Source organism: Lissotriton vulgaris, chromosome 4_1 (assembly GCF_964263255.1).
Source record: "Lissotriton vulgaris chromosome 4_1, aLisVul1.2, whole genome shotgun sequence".
In the NCBI taxonomy this organism is placed as follows: Eukaryota; Metazoa; Chordata; class Amphibia; order Caudata; family Salamandridae; genus Lissotriton; species Lissotriton vulgaris.
In genome coordinates, this window is record NC_141691.1 from 1,701,942,829 (window position 1) to 1,701,960,573 (window position 17,745).

The following is a 17,745-nucleotide window of genomic DNA, read 5'->3' on the forward strand; positions in this document are numbered from 1 at the left end:
GCAGAGCCCGCATATGCCATCTGGCATTATCCATCAGCAGGATGCAGGAGGCCATGAATCCCAGCAGCCTCAGGGCCATTCTCACTGAAATACGGGACAGAGGCTGAAACATCTGTATCATAGCCTAAATATCCCGTACTTAGGGCTCAGGAGAATGGGGCCGAAACTGCACTGTATCCAGGACTGCTCCAATGAAAAGGAGCTTCTGAGAGGGAATGAGTTAACAAGTCTGCACGTTGCTAGTAAACCCTAGCGAATGCAGGAGGTCCGCCACAGTCTGGAGGTGAGAGATTACAGCCTGGGGCGAGCCCTCCATCAACAACCAGTCATCGAGATGGGGAAGACTGGAACTCCTGATGTGCGCAGATGAGCTGCAACCACAGCCATCACTTTTTTGAACACCCGAGTTGTGCTGGTGAGGTCAAAGGGGAACTCTGTAAACTGAAAATGCTCATGTACTGTGAACCGTAGGTAACGCCTGTGGGCTGGCAGGACGGGGATGTGAAAATAAGTGTTCTGAAAGTCCAAGGCTACCATCCAGTTTCTGGGGTCGAGGGCAGACAAGACCTGAGCCAAGGTTAACATTTTGAACTTCTCCTTCCAGATGAAGCGGTTCAATGCCCTGAGGTCTAAGATAGGATGCAGGCCTTTGTCCTTCTTGGGTACCAGAAAGTAGTGGGAGTAGCAACCACAACCTACTTCAGGCACAGGGTCCTGTTCGATAGCTCCCTTGGCTAAGAGAGCCATAACTTTCTGGCAGAGAAGGGCCAAGTGATCCTCCGACATGCGAGAGTGATGGTGGCATGTTGGGAGTAGCCCCTTCGGACTATGCAAAACCCACCTGTCCGACGTGATGTTTTGCCAATGGAGGAGATGATGGCCAATCCGTCCGCCCACTGGCCTCTGGTGGCCCAGAAAGGTCAGACTAGGAAAGTTTGAAGGCTGCTGCAGTGGGGGTATGGGTGGACTGGCCCACCCGCTGGCCCCCAGACCTGTGTCGATGAGTCCCACGTCCGCGGCCAAGCATGGACAGGTTACCTTGCATGGCTCAATAGAGTCCAACGTGATGAGGCACTTCTTCTGTAGTCCCGAAAGGGGCGAAAGGCAGACTGCATGGGGCGAGAGGTTGCTGAGAGGCCCAAGAATCTGACCATAGCCTTAGAATCCTTGAAGCGCTCGAGCGCTGAGTCCGCCTCATCACCAAACAGGAGACAGCCATCAAAGGGCATGTCCAAAAGTGTGGTTTGGACATCCCCCGAAAAACCAGACGTCCTCAACCAGGCGTAGCGCTGCAGGGCTACCGAAGTGGAAACCGTTCTGCCCAGAGCGTAGGCGGTATCCAGCCCACACCTGATGGTGAACTTAGGTGGGTCTCAACCCTCAGCAACTGGGCGGGCGAGCGTGGCCTGGGCCTCCGCCGGGCACTGTGGCAGCACTTGCCCAACCGTATCCGACACCGTACGTGTAGAACTGCCCAAGAGGCATGCAGTGTTCACTGACCGCAGACCTAATCTGGCAGAAGAAAACATCATCTTCTCAAGGTGGTCCAGCTTCTTGGATTCCCAATCTGGGGGAGCAGTAGGGAACACGCCTTTAGAGGATGAAGCATGTACCACCAAGTTCTCAGGGTTCGGTGTTGGGAGAAGAATAAATGGGTCGCCTGGAGCCGGGAAGTGGCGTCGGGCAATCATCCTGTCCACAGGAGCCCCTGTGTTGGACTTGGACCAAGTGCCCAGAAGGATGTCTGTGAGGGCTTCATTAAAAGGCAGCAGGGGCTCCGAAGAGGACGCAGCCAGTTAAAGCACCTTTGTCAGGATGTTAGTTAGGGAAAGGGAGGGAAGGGCAGAGCCGTCCAAGCGGGCTCCGAACACAGAGCCGTAGGGCGACAACGCTTCAGGTCCCGCATCGCGCCGGCCGACGGATGGGGAGAAGGCGACAATGCTTTTCGCCTTCTTCTTGTGCTTCAACTTACCCGAAAAGTGCAAAGACTTAGAGGACGAGTGGTGGTGTCTCCGCAACCGGTTCAGCAACCTTCCTCTCAACCGGGACCGCAAACAATGCGGAGCTGTCTGCCAGGCCTCCAAAAGCTTTCAGGACCTCTCCTGCAAAGACTTTGGGCTGAAGACCCGGCAGTTGGAGCACAACTTCGGGTCGTGATCATGGTCCAGACACCAGAGGCACACGAGGTGCAGATCGATGACTGACATCAGCTTGTGACAGGAGTCACAGGACCTGAAACCGGTCGGACGTTGGGACATCCCTCGTGCACCAGGAGTCAAAGACAAAAAAGATGAATAAAAAAGTCGAAAAAGTTTAGTCAAAAAACGACTAAGGGGCACTCTCTCTCTGGATCTGCGCGGGCCGGCGCGGAATAAGAAAGAACTGACATCAGTGTGCATGGGCGGCTTCTAAGTAGACACCCCAATGTCATCCCGGCGACCATGACACCGACAATGGATGCGGAGTCGACCGACCCCACCTACCGGTGTTCAGGGGTAATGCTAAGAAAATCATTCTCCGGATCAAGTCTGACGCTTGGGGGTAATTCTAAGGTAAGGAATCTATAAAGACAGTCTCTTTCAGATAGTGTAATGTTTAACAAAATGTCAACATTCCCACATACATGAGAAACTGTAAGACCTGCAGCGAGTGCACAAAATTCATCCAGATCACTTAAAGAGTTATCCAATAGTGCTTTTCCTATAACAGTGCTTTTCAGCTCCAAGTACCTCTGGAATTACGAGAAAGGTTGCAGCAAAGCAAGTACCGAATGGCCTTAAAGATAGCTTGTTGTTCCCAACTTTGGAAAAAACCGAGGAGACTGCAAGTCAAAATAGGTGGCTAAGACAAACATCTTTGTACTTTTACCAGCAGATAACACAAATATTATGACAAAGTGTGTATTATTTCTTTTCAAACTTCAACTGGGGTTGGGTGGACAAGGGGTGGGAGAAAATGCAAATCTGTTGTTAAGGAGATAAAGCCTAACATCTTTCCTTTTCCCTCTTTCGCAGTACCTCAAACATTTCCTGATTAGTGAGATTTGACTTCTGGCACAAACATTTAAGTTGGGCATCATGTAAACTCTAAGAACTAAAGCTTCTCTTGAAATGTTGCATCCTGCTGGAACTGGTAAATCCCGCACCTGGTACCAACTCCAATGAACTACAAAGGCATTTTTTACCATTCTGGTAAAGAGTCAGGGTCCTACTGTGGCAGGTGGGGAGAAAACCAAAGCAGAGCTGAGCCGAGCAAGCTAAGGCAATGGGTATGACTCTTTTTACTAATCATCTGCAGTTTCAGGTAGTGCTGGTAAGGCTCCCCTCTCCAAGTCTCACAAACCCACCCTCGTAGTCAAGCAAGCCTTTGAAGCTTGAGGGTAGCAGATGGTATCTAAACAAGTTAATTAGCCTTTCCCCAGCTCAAAACAATAATTAGGCTTAGCTAAAGAATAACATGTTACATGTCTCATTACTCTAGAATTAATGTAACTATTTAACATAAATTTTCAGATTGGGGTGTGTGGACACTAAATAGGTAAACTTTGAAAACGTTATTAATAGAAGACAGTCAGAAACTGGGTTTCTGGTTGGCAGAGGTATGCACTCGTCCAAGCAGGAACCACAATTCTAGTCAGTGTAAGTCACAACACACTCTAAATTATCCTGTGCTCAGACTCTGGTAGCTTGGCACAGAGCAATCAGGCTTAATTTAAGAGGCGATGTGTAAAAAATGTGTGCAACACTTCAAACAATAAAAGTGAAAACATCACAAAAGGACTCCACAACAGGTTTGTAAACTATATTACGATTTTACAAATAAAACGAGACCAAACGACATACTACCTCAAGTAGAGGTCGAGACTTGAATTTTTAAATGGCACTTACAAGCAATAAGGATATAAGTGGGATATCTGGTCGCGCCGGTCAGGGGCAAAGTCAAAAGTTCACACAGACAGCAATGGAGTGCGGGCCAGATACACAGAACTACTTAGCCCCCTGAACAACAGTACATCCATCCGGGCTTGCGTCGACGAAGATGAAGTGAAGTGAAGACGAAGGGATGCATTAGTGTCGAGCCATGCAGTGGGCGAGAAGCATAGGGATTCTACATGCAATGGCAGCGATGCTTTGGTTCCAAAGGCGGTGCATGGCTCCTGCTCCCATAGCAGGCGATGCATCAATTCCGGAGGGGATGCGCTGGTTCTGGATGCGATACCCCGACTTCCTTCCATGCTTCAACGGGAATGTAACGGTTCCGACCAACCCCAAGGCAAAGGTGAACCAGTTTTGCTGAGGAGGCGAGGATTCTGGTGGTAGCAGCCCTTTATACCCACTTCCAAGGGCCCAGGACTGGGTTTGCACCACTTGGTAGTGCAAGACATGCAGCAAGCGAAGTCAAGGTTCTTTAGCAGGATGGGTTGAAGTCTTTGATGTCCCTGAGACTTAGAATAAGAGGCAAGCCAGCAAGCCCTTGGGGGTCACACTGGGTTCAAGTGATACACGTCCAGACCTTCTAACCCAGGCAAGAGAACAACAGGCAGCAAGACAGCTCAGCAAAGGCAGGAGTCCAGCAAAGCAGCAGTCCAGAAGAGTGGCAGTCCTTTCAGCAGCACAGCAGTTCTTCCCGACAGGGTCTTCACAGGTCCAGAAGTTGTGGTGTCAGAGATCCAGTACTTATGCCCAGTTGTGCCTTTGAAGTGAGGGAGACTTCAAAGAAACTGTTAAAGTGCACGGAGGTCCTCTTCCTGCCCGGGCTCCAGACTCACTCCAGGAGGGGAATGCAACCCTGTGTGAGAAAACAGGACACAGCCTATTCAGGTGTAAGCATGAGTCTGTGCCTAACTCCTCCCCATCCCCCAGGAGGTTGGTCCATCAAGACATAATCAAAGGGGAATGAATTTCGAATGAGTTTGTATACGCGGGGGCAAAATGGCGGAATACCTTTTACTCGACCTCCCACGTAGACCAAATCACCATCAACTGAAGCTGCGGCCATCTTAGTGAACTGCGCCTTAAATCTCCTCTTGCTGAAGCAGGGCATTATGGAACACGTCGTTTCGAGACGTATTATTAGGAATTTCCAGTAAGTGTAGTTTATATTGCTTGTTGTGTGAGATGATATTCATACATATTTGAGCAGACCCCGTTTACGGCGCTGCATTTTAAACTCTCGATAATTCAGACAGGCTATTAAGCCCTGTCACTGTACTATTAAATTTTAGGATTAAATACGCTTCCACGGTAGCAAAATAATAACATTCATAGTGTAAACTAGCATTCGCTAGTGTAAGATGTAATTGTTTTTTGACGATTGTGTTCCCTCCCGTTTTTTGACTTTGTCCTTTCCTTTTTGGATATAGATGTATTTAATATAGAGATAAAAACAAAAATGTATGTTTTCTATGTATGATGTATTGTCTTTTTGAGATGTATGATGTTTTTTTAATTTGATATAATTTTTGGGAATGCAATATATGTATGTAAATAGCATTGTATATTGATGTAATTATTTGAATGTACAGCTTTATATTTGCTTGAAATAGAAAAATATACTTAAAAGAACCTAAAAATAGATGGGTATAAATAAAATGCCAGGTCAAACTGAAGTAGTTTGGGTTTGTTCCTTGTATTAAGCTTTCTTTAGAAATAATTGTGGGTAATTTTAGTTGTAGTATTGATATATTAAGGTCCAGCCTACCCCATGCCTCACAAGGACCTTACTCCATAGTTTCAACTTTCTAAAAGTGGCATTTACGGAACTGTAATTTAAAATCCCACTTCACTATAAGTTGTGTTTTAAATTGTGAGTTCAGTGACCCTAAACTTGAAAAGTCTATCTATTCACAATTGGGGATTACACTTAAAAGATGTGATGTGGCAATCCCAATGTTATCCTATGGGATAGCTAGGCCTTACAATTATGAAAAACTAAATTGGGAGTTTTTCACTACCAAGATATGTAAAAATTAAAAGTACATGTTCTGTCTTTTAAATACATGATACCCTGCCCCTTGGTTCATAAAAGGCCTCCCTTAGGTAGGACATATGTATAAAAAGGAAAGGTTTAGGCCAGGTCAAAGTGGTAGTGTAAAACTGCACATACAGTCTCTGCAGTGGCAGGTCTAAGCCATGGTTAGAAGGCTACTTAAGTGGGATACACAATGATTGCTGCAGACTCACTAGCAGCATTTAATTTACAGGGCCTAGGCATGGGTAGTGCACTTTACTACGATCTTATAAGTAAATTAAATATGCCACTTGGGGTTAAGTCAATATTACCATGCGTGGGGGGGGGAACATAAGCACTTTAGCACTGGCCAGCAGTGGTTAGGTATGCAGAGTCCTAAAACCAGCAACAACGAGGTCAGAAAATGGAAGGAGGGAGGCAGGCAAAAAGTTGGGTCAAGACCACCCAAAGACTGTCAGGTCTAACACAGTCACAAGACAATACTTAGAAATGGACAGGATTTGGGAGAGTGTAACAGCAACCACAAGAAGTGTCCAGGTACCAAAGGCAATGAGCTACAGGGACATAGACCAGAGTGGATAGAATAAAAAGATGCAGCAATGGTACACAGCCATGTTTCAAGCAGTTTGTGCAACGCAGACAGATCGTGTTGGCTCCAAAGTGTAAGGTAACACTAGCAAAGATTCCACCCACCAAATTACTTTAGCAACATGAGTGTTTTTGAGAGTAAATGTTAAAGAACAGTCAATCACCAAGAAAATCAGTTCCAACTGTGCCAAATGCTATAGTAAAAACTGGTCTAATTAAATATAATGAAAAATGTAATCTCACATCAAAACAAGTTTGTTCTATTAGACCATAATTGTAGGGTTGTTTGGTGTAATTTATTTTAAAGATAAAACTCTTAGAATACAACACAGCTGTGAGCAAAAAAAAAAGGACCAAGTCCAGGAAGCCAAACTTTGGTCACCAAGTTGAGAAATAGAGCTTGACCAAAAAAGACTTCACAAGCTATACAAAGGCAGGTTTCTTTAAATCACCAGCACTCCCAACTCTTAAACAGAGGTGCACGTCACAGGATAAGTTCGCTTAGGGCCCCATCTTTAATCCTTCGTGAAAGAGAATAAAGAAACATAAGCACATCCCATCAGCTGGTGCTGTTAAGCTGGAAACCCCTCTTTTTGCCTTCAAAGGATATAGAAATGTGAAAGATTAACCTATCTAGGCATACTGGCTAGAGGCTACTATGAAAACCATAAAAAGTGACATAGGGGTTCCATGAGTAGGTAGGCCACTATAAATGAGATACAATGTAATGTTCACCTACAACACAAATTAATTCACACATAATCCTATTGAATTTCACAACACAGGCAATCGCAGTAGTGTGTACGACTTGGGTTACTGCAGCATAAGTCCAGCAGAAAGTAAAATAAAAATCAGCCAGGACACCAGTTAAATTCCCTGCAAAACAACATACGACAGGTTGGACATTATGTGAATGAAAATCATGGTGAAGATGGAATACAGAGTCAAGGTGAAGATGTCCTCAGGACTCCAAGGAATTGAGTGGGTGAGGGTTCAGTGTAAAGATTTTACTATCTTACAAAACGTACAGGAATCCGGTGAATTGATGAGCTTCACATCCACCCAAAAAGGTATGATTGACTCTGAAGAATTCTTGAATTACCTCCCGTTTATAACATCTTGTTAATCATAATATATTCTGTGATAATATTGCTATTGTGGCCCATGACGCAACTTCAGGTTTTAAATTATATATAAAGCAATGTATCATTTTTCACATTTCTAAATATGGAAATGAATCTGTTCAGTTATTGGACGTTTTTGTCACCATTGTGCGTCTTTGCTAATACTTCAAAAAATGCAACTGATATTCTGTGCAACGATTATCTTTCTGGGTGGTAATTTTGAATCTGGACAGCATACACAACCACTTCCTTATAGAGTACGTTCAGAGTACTATCTTGAAAAATATGATACATTTATTTATTTCAAACTTTTGAGCAGTCTTTACTCTAAGAAGATAAACAAAAATGTTTATGTATATCAATATATCGAGAATAATATAAAGCAGTGCTTAATTTGTAAAATATTAAGTGCCAGGGCTCGGACCAGGAGGCCACTGTAGCTTGCACCACCCATCGCCCTGGTTTTCGCTGCCAAAACAACTACTAACCATCTCTCTCGCATGTAAATGCGACAGTTCACATTATTCCAGGTCCCGAAAGCTAAAGGAATGGCTGGGGAGGCAGGTATAAGTAATTTTTTAATGTATATGGTTTGCCTAAACAACTGTGAAACTGCTCATCTCCAAATTACATGAGCAGCGCCACCTTGTGGTAGTCTGCCCTTAGTGTGGTGTTGACAGTTAAGGTGCAGAGCACCGGAAAGGAAACCAATTAAGTACCAGTGCTCAGCACCGGAAAGCTTCGGCTTAAAGTAAGCACTGATATAAAGGCATCATGACCAGGAGTTTGTGGGATAGCCTACAAGATAGCATTTCTAACACTTGCCTGTACAAGGTCCAAACCTTTCCTTGATTTTCTCTGCACATTTGTTCGTTATCAATGAAGTGCTTTATCAATGCGCTGAGAATACAGTACCCACATTTGTGGACAATCTATTTATTATAACATTTTGATTGGAGATCAAATTATTTTTTCTGACCTCTATTCAGGTGTTTTTTAAAGCTTTTATGCTGTCAAACTGGATAACAGGATCGCAGTTTCTCCTCCAATTTTTTTTTTTTTAAAGAGACTTTGTCTTGGAGCACTATTAATAACAGTTTTCTCACTCTTGTCCAATTTGAAGTTCAAGTTAACCCTATTCACATGTAGAAGTGAAAGGCTATTGCAAGCCTGGAGTGAGGTAGGAAAAATATTCACCGCCCTTATATGCATCGCAGACGGTAGGATGGATGGATGGAAGAAGACACTCAGTAGACCAGAGAGAGCAGGAAGCAGTGTTCCATTAAAAGTAGATTGTAAAAAAGAGATCAAGTACTTCTCAGTGGCAAAAGCATATGAATAAAATGATTCTGCCTACAAGGAGCCAATGATGGTCAGTAAGATGCATGTAGATAGGTTTTCTCCAAGGTCACCCTTGCATAGGTCTTGTGTCAGGATATTTTTAGGCGTACAATGACGCCTAAGAATTCAAGAAGCCCTAAAAATAGACTTTCTATACTATAGCCCAGACAAGAAGCAGTGTTTGCTGTGAAGCGTAAGGTTTTTTTATAGAAACATTATGCATAAGAACATGTAAAGTTATCGTTTTGATCTGTGACCTAAGAGGTATTGCTATCTAACACAAAACCAAGATAACTCTCCTAACATGAATTTTAAGTGAGATGCAGTTGGTGCCTATGGTTACGTAGAACACATTTAAATTGGCACTGAGCTGTTCCTCAAAAGCTAACCTATATGGAAAAAGTTTACGATGACACTCTCAGAATCAGCCTGTTGACTCAAGTCAGCTAAGACCACTGTAATTTGTACTCCACGGGTAACATCATAATTATCGAATCTGGGGAACCGGGTTCGAGTCTCGGCAGGGATGCTCAATATCCTAAGATTCTGGGCACATCACTTAATCTCCCTGTGCCTAACAAAATGAATGTGTCCATCTGTAACGCAGATGGTGCTGATGTAAAGGGCTCGATTGCCTTTGCGTCAAGTTTGCGTTGTAAAAATAGAGCACAAGTGGCTATCAACTGGTCATCAGTCCTCAGTGCATGTCAGAGGTAAACATAGGGAAAGAGTAAAGCAAATCTAAGGGACAACAATGACCTGATGAAATTCCTCATAATATTATGGTATCTGAAATGCTGGAATTTTAGAACCAGAAACATGTATTGAGAAACTAAGCAAAACAGCAGAAAAATATCAAAATAGCTTTCTCATGTGGAAAGGAAAAAGTAAACCAGTGGGCCATATGCTAACATTCAGGCTTGCTGGATAAAAGGACATAGGCAACATTAGTACGGATGTGAAAAGCAGAGGATGGAATCTTCTATATGTACATCTTAATACATTGGTTACAACGTCATCTGTAGGTCTCGTTCAGGGGCATATCCTCTCAACACTGTCCAAGAAATCAAATAAGACTATACTTCATCCGTGAATGGACTGAGCCTCTTTGTATGTGGTTTGTATCCCCGGCTTTGAATTTCAGATCTGAACTCCCGCATTTTATGACCAGGGAATCTACAACTTCAGAAATTGTATCATTGATAAAATGTTACTAAGTAATGAAATGAAATGAAATGAAAAATTACATTTATAAAGCGCACAGACTACCCGTAGGCCTCGCAGCGCTTTTGACTGAAATCCAGGCGGCCAACTAGGATGATCAACAGGCATTACTGAACAGGTGAGTCTTTAGAAGCCTCCTAAATGCCATCCGGTTGTTGTTTTCTCTGAGGATAAGCGGAAGAGAATTCCATATTCTCGCAGCATTGTGTGAGAATGAGCCGCCCCCCCAGCGAGCCTCGTATATTTTGGTTGTGGTGGCTAGTTACAGTGAACTTGAGCGCAGAGCTCTGAGGGGAAGGTAAGGGGTAGCTAAAGGGTGCATTATGGCTGGACCAGTTCTGCGAATTGCTTTTTGAACAAGACACATAGCCTTAAATTGTACCCTTGGTGCCACAGGGAGCCAATGTAACTTTAAGGCATTTTTGGCCGACTGCCAGCGAGGAATTTGAAAAAGCAGCCGGGCCGAGCAGTTTTGGGTGACCTGGAGTTTATTGATCGCTGCCACCGGGGTTCCCAGATAGAGAGCATTACCATAGTCCAGGCGTGAGAGTATCAGGGCCTGGAATGGAAGCAAGGGGAGCACCTTCCGGAGCATTCTCATCAGCCCAAAACAGATGGATGCGGTTTTGGTGGCCTGAACAGTAAAATCCAGTGATCTATCCAGCCAGACTCCCAGGCTTTTTATCTCAGATTTGGGGGGGGGGGGGGGGGGGGGGGGGGGGCCTAAGCATGTGGGCCAGAAGGAGGCCAGACTGGTAGGTGGAGGGTTGCCTAGTAACATGGCCTCCGTCTTCTCTCCGTTCAATCTGAGGCAGGAGGATTTCATCCATTTAGCCACTGCTTCTAAGCATGAGCTCAGCGTGCTAGACAACCCCTCAGAGTGGTCTAATGAGACCACCAACTGAGTGTCGTCTGCGTAGGTGACAATAGGGACGCCAAATGGATGAACTATCTCCGCTAGGGGCCTCATGTAGATGTTAAAAAGTGTGGGGCTCAGGGCAGAGCCCTGAGGAACCCCACACTTGAGTGGCTGTTTGGTGGATACAGCCTCGCCCTCAAACAACTGGAAGAAGCGTTTGTCCAGGAAGGAAGCAAGCCATGCCAAGGCCGCGCCCGAGACTCCCATGCCCTTCAAACGATGTAGTAGGGTAGCATGGTTAAAAGTACGATGATACATTAACGTTTTCACTATTAGAGACTATATAAAGTGGCAATCCATCACATGTCATTGCTTTCCAAAGAAACTAAAACAAATAACTAAAAGGATCAACAAACATACATCATGGCCAAGAGAAAAAGAAAACCTATAACGACTTATGAAGCTGCCCTTCACGTATACTTCCTCGATACACAAATACAGTTGGTGTAGATGATAGATATTGCCCCAATTATACAAGTGCATTTACCAGCTGAAATACTACTTCTAGGAAGATTTCCTTACTAAGTCAATGCAGCAAATGCCAATTCCGTCAGGACTCGCTAAAGAGAAGGTTGGCACTGCATTGACAGGACGTGCACTGTGCATCTTTCCAGTTATATAGGGATCCGCTCGAATACATGTCATAAGCATTAACTGTTTATACATAGCTTTTGTGTCCATGTCCAAATGGTACTCAATTGAAAAGACTCACCCAACAGGCAATTAAACAGCCCCATTTTGTAGCATTATGTTTCAGAAATTTCTATATAAATAATTCATGGTCTCAATTTTCTCCCATGCTTACCTAAGCAAAAAGGCGTCACTGGCCACAGAGGCAAAATGGCACTGAGCCACTAGCCTCTTAAAGAATCCTACTTAGAGTTCGAGATTCATATGATAAAGTCCCTCTTTCCAAGTTGTTTAGATGCTCCTGATTCCCCCTTCGCTTGGAGCGAATATTGCTTCTATGCACATTCCTATGTGCCAAACATTTTAATGATGGGAAAAAACTGACAAGTAACCGTCCTGGAAAGTCCCAAACATCAGAAACTGCAGCTTTCCTAACTTAATCCGTGCTCACTCTAGGAAGTGCATGTAAATTATGGAGACAGAAGCATTTCTCAAAGGAAAACTTAAAACACAAAAAAACACGCGTCCAACTGAGTATAATAAGGACAAGTTACACCACAAAAGAGGTTGAGACTAATAGGGTTGGCAGCAATGAAGACAATTGCCTTCACCAACATTCTAAATTTTCTAACTCAAACAAGCATTCTAATACAAATGAATACAAATACAAGGAAGATAACAAGAACTAGATGCTTTTCGATATTCTTATTCCCTACAATAAAGGAAATGGGCAGAGGAATATCACAGACAATTTAGAAGGAAAAAAAAGAAATCACTTCACAAAATGACTAATCCACTCAATCAAGAGGCATGCATTCTTTGCTTAGCAAGAAAGAGAGTGGTGCATTAGCCAGTGGCTCACTATTCCCGTATGTGTAAGGATGTTATCTGCAGTGTTGAGTCTGACCGATGATGTACTAGGAGGTCGGACTGCGTGTGCACTGAGTGGAAGGGTCAGGACAGTTACAACTGGTAAGAGGAGGAAGCCCTGACTAAATCTATATGGACACCATTAAACTCAGGCGCTACGATGCAAATATAAAAACGACTCCCCACAGGCTCCTGACTAATGTGAATGATTTCTACCAGAATATGTAGCCTTTTATATTCTCTAGTGTTATTTTGATTCCTTGGCATGAACAAAGAACAGCATCTTCAATTCCGAAGTTCTTGCTGGAAATGAATTACTTTCCCATGAGAAAGTAACCTGGGCACTTTTCCCAAACAAGATCTATGCAAGCGTTGTGCGAGTACCCCTAAATATATGACTTTGTGGGTGGTCCACAACCTCGGAACGATTGCCTACCCTCAAACATTTGTTACCACACCCAACTATAAATTCACAACTGCTGAAATCCACCATGCGAGTGAAGTTTTCTTCACAGTAAAAACGTTAGATTGCACAATTCCGTTAATCCTATTTCTGTGAAAAGGTATGTTCAATTTCGATCATCAACCACTCAGATACACGATCACTATGTACCTCAAATATTCACTGTTGCCCCAGTAGCATTGTGGCAGTAGACAAAACAATACAGTGGCTCAGAAAAGTAGATCACCTAAAAATGCCACTCTGTATGGCATAAATGACTTCACACTGGCTGTGCTCATTACTCCTAACTTTAGACACTTACAGAATTGTATTAAACTTAACGGGGGAGGTCTAGAAGTCCATTGGTGTAGCTCCCAGTTGACAGCGATACCATTAGGAAACTGATCAACTTCTGTGCTAGCACAAGATTTGGTCCAACAACCACGGTCCACAACCAAAACCGCCCAAAAGCAAGATCCCTGAAGCGCCTGGTTGTGAACATAAACGTACTTACTACCTTTGTTCAACCGGGAAAGGAGAGAAGATGTCCAAGAAACTTTCAGAACGAAACCATCTTCAGAGCAAAACTTTGTGTAAAGCAATCCGAAGGCAGAGTTGCAGGGATACAGCTACTTCAGTTTTACTATGTCTAAGAAAACATCCAACACTGAATAAAAAGGACAGAATTGCCTGCTGAGTTTTGATGACATCATAAAGCAAGACAGCATGCTTATGATGTCACAGAAGCCATCATCATATGGTTATAGTCCCAGAGCTCTGGTGACTCTAAACACCAGTGTTTCCTTATCTGGCAGAATGTTATCCCAACACACATCGACAGTTCAATGACAGCACATCTTACATCAATCAGTTCGTTGTTGTTGCCGAAAAGGTGGTTTAAATTAATAAAAAAGCAGTTAAACAAGACTATTAGAAACTAGATAAATATTCAATTTGCATCAATATTACTCTTTAACACTGAAGAAAATATTCACCACATTGTGCGATTCAAAAAACGAATTCAAGCGATAATTAAAGACAGGAACAGATTATCTCTTCCTTAAAAAGGGGGGGCGTGATTCTAAGTCTAGGCGGTAAACAGCGTCGAGTCTGTAGGGTAGAATTCTTGGAAGCGACAAATCGAAGCAGAGGATGTTATAACAAAAAGTATACCTTATTTTTTCTTTTTTCCAGATCCTGCGTGTGTCCTCCTTTCCTTTGCTGCCATTCACCAAACCACTACCGTTGTGATAAGCAATCTGTGAAAAAGAACGATTGATCATATCAGAAAGTCATGCAAATAAAGCTAATTTAGATGGCGATTAGGGACACCTTGTAATGGTGCGAACCCAGGCTGCCCTTACAAACACCCTCAGCAGTCTATCGGTGCTCTCCATGTCATCGGCTGCATGACAAAAAGGCGTCCAAGCACTGAGCCAGAGAAAGGCGCAGCTACCGGAACACAGGCAAAACGCTATGAAGGAGAGTCTATAGTACAATGAAATCTATCTGCATTGATGGCGATGTAAGATGTCAGAAAAGCATAAAGTGAGGTGAGGAGTACCGGAAGCACTTACTGTAGATGTAGACGGTAAAGGAGCTTTCACACCACAGCCTCATACCTCTCCACAGCCAGTGCGAACTAGAGCAAGTGACAACTGACAATATCAAAAGATGCAGGGCTCCACATTCCAAAGAACCCAGCCAGGGAGCATTCCACAGGAGACAATGGAACACGACAGACTCCTCAGAGAAACTGGGCAGAATCGTAAACATACCTAGAATGGTCAGCAGGCTATCCCTTGCACAAAACTGCACCCGCCAGTTCTCACGTCCACAGCATAATATTTCCAATACAAACGTCTCTTCGGACATTAATCATCATCTTCCGTTCCCTTCCCATTCGTGTCCTCCTTTCAAACCAGGCATCATCACTAATTACATTGCATTAGACATGCCAGCCTTAGGGTGGTCTTCGCACGAATGTATGACGTTACAACGAATTCCGTTGCAACGCATGCCTTTACCACGCATGCGTTACAACGGAATTCGTTTTCCACGCTTAACCTTTACCTCGAATATACCCTCACCACGCATACATTCACATCGTTTTTCGTTGTAAATGTATGCATGGTGAGGGCATACTCTTGATAAAGGTTAAAACTCTCCCCTTAAATGCCCCTTGCCTCCACTCCTTATATTTACCCCTGCCCTTAACCCTTTATATATATATATTTTTATTTTACTAAAATGCCCCTTACCTTTTAACTCGCCTTCTCTCCTTCTTCTTTGTTTACGTTGGTCGTACGTCGTTGAGAGGAAGCGGAAGTTACTTTCCGTTTCCTCTCTAACGACGTCGATTGCTTCAGCTTCGTCTTCACTTCGGCTTTTCAGGTAAGTTTTTTTTTGGGGGGGGAGACCCCCCCCCCAGCCCCCCTTTTTATCCCAACACTTTATTTTTTTATGGGGGAGACCCCCCAAACCCCCCCCCCCTTTTTTTTCATTTACCACACATGCCTTTACTACGTATTTTGTAGTAAAGGTATGCGTGGTAAAGCCTCTCGTTGTAACCACGCATGCGTTGTAAAGCATGCGTGGTAAAGGATTTCGTGGAAACGGCTTCGTTGTAGAGGCCGTTTCCCCTTCGCACAAACGTTTTGCCCCCCCCCCCCTCCTATTTTTTGCTGAATTCTTTTTTTTGCTTTATGACTCAGGGCACTTTACCACTGCTAACCAGCGATAAGGTGCCTGTGCTCCCTCCTGCAAACATGGTAAAATTGGCTTTCACCCAAGTGGGACATTCAATTGACTTAGAAGACCCTAATAAATTGGTATCACGTGTACCCAGGGCCTGTAAATTAAATGGTACTAGTGGACCTACAGCACGTATTAGGTCACCTACTTAAGTAGACTTTTTAAAATTGCCATGCAGCTGCCATTGTATCCTATATGAGCAAATTAAATTGCCACTTCAAACTGACAAATTAAACCCTTTTCCAGGCCTAAACCTTCCTTTTAAATGCATACAGGCAGGGTCACTAGAATTATGCAGTAGGGGAAGGCCAAATTATGTGGCAGGGTTATCTAAATTATGCGGTACAAAAGGGGGTGGCCTAGGGTGGTGTGGAGTGCAAAAAACCGATGGATTTAGGCCCAGATCTTTGTACTGGGGTGAATGTAAGACATTGTTCTGCATTCTGACCATCAACTGTGTTTTTTCAATTTTCACCCAGAGTGGGCTGGGTATGCTCAGACGTGAGTCCCAGGCTCTCCACATCACTGGAGTCAAGCTATCCAGGCTGAAGAAGGCTGATAGCAAGAAACCAGTCCTTGGATGCTTGATTCCGGTCTAGGAAAGACATGGCTTGGTAGTTCGGGAGGACTGTTCCCATGAGGCACAGGGTCAAGGCTGATTTGCATATAGCCATTGTCTGACCTAGGGTGGTGTGGAGTGCAAAAAAACGATGGATTTAGGCCCAGATCTTTGTACTGGGGTGAATGTAAGACATTGTTCTGCATTCTGTCCATCAACTGTGTTTTTTGCGATTTTCACCCTGAGTGGGCTGGGTATGCTCAGACGTGAGTCCCAGGCTCTCCACATCACTGGAGTCAAGCTATCCAGGCTGAAGAAGGCTGATCGCCAGAAACCGGTCCTTGGATGCTTGATTCCGGTCTAGGAAAAACATGGCTTGGTAGTTTGGGCTGGACTGTTCCCATGCGGCACAGGGTCAAGGCTGATTTGCATATAGCCATTGTCTGACCTAGGGTGGTGCGGAGTGCAAAAAAACGATGGATTTAGGCCCAGATCTTTGTACTTTGGTGAATGTTAGACATTGTTCTGCATTCTGTCCATCAACCGTGTTTTTTGCAATTTTCACCCCAGTGGGCTCTGTATGCTCAGACGCAAGTCCCAGGCTCTCCACATCACTTTAGTCAAGCTATCCAGGCTGAAGAAGGCAGATAGCCAGAAACCGGTCCTTGGATACTTGATTCGGTCTAGGAAAGACATGGCTTGGTAGTTTGGGCAGGACTGTTCCCATGAGGCACAGGGTCAAGGCTGATTTGCATATAGCCATTGTCTGACCTAGGGTGGTGTGGAGTGCAAAAAAACGATGGATTTAGGCCCAGATCTTTGTACTGGGGTGAATGTAAGACATTGTTCTGCATTCTGTCCATCAACTGTGTTTTTTGCTATCTAAATTATGCAGCAAGAAATGGCCAATTATGCGGCGCAACTGAAAGGTAACAAGAAAACCATTGCAAAGGGTTTTCACTGCACAGCAATAAGAGTGTTGCTGTGTTTTCAGTAACTTTTGAACCTTTTGAGCTAGCAACATTTTTGTTAAAATCTGCAGACTATGCAGCAGACGACTGAATGTGTGCCAAATGCAGCAAAACCATTATTATTCGAAAAAACGCCACAGCAGCACAATTCCATTATTCCAGTGGCTCTGAATAAAAGCCACCCCTAGGGTAGACTCTAAACAGAAGATAGGGAAGGCTGTGTTGTATTTAAAAAGTTGGTAATGCACTTTTCAGTTTTACATGTCCTGGTAATGAAAAACTCCCACATTCGTTTTTCTTGATTGCAAGGCCTACCTCTCCCATGGTATAACTTTGGGTTTCTTTATTATGTT

General features: G+C 44.0%; 1 protein-coding gene across 7 annotated transcripts in view; it reads right to left on the reverse strand.

Moving 5' to 3' along the window:
* C4_1H8orf88 (chromosome 4_1 C8orf88 homolog) overlaps positions 1-17,745 on the reverse strand; it is a 736,309-nt gene that overhangs the window by 523,997 nt on the left and 194,567 nt on the right. For all 7 annotated transcript variants that reach the window (XM_086967013.1, XM_086967010.1, XM_086967012.1 and 4 more), the window contains exon 2: positions 14,282-14,367. The gene's annotated coding sequence lies outside the window, so the exon portion shown is untranslated. The remainder of the gene's footprint in view (positions 1-14,281; positions 14,368-17,745) is intronic.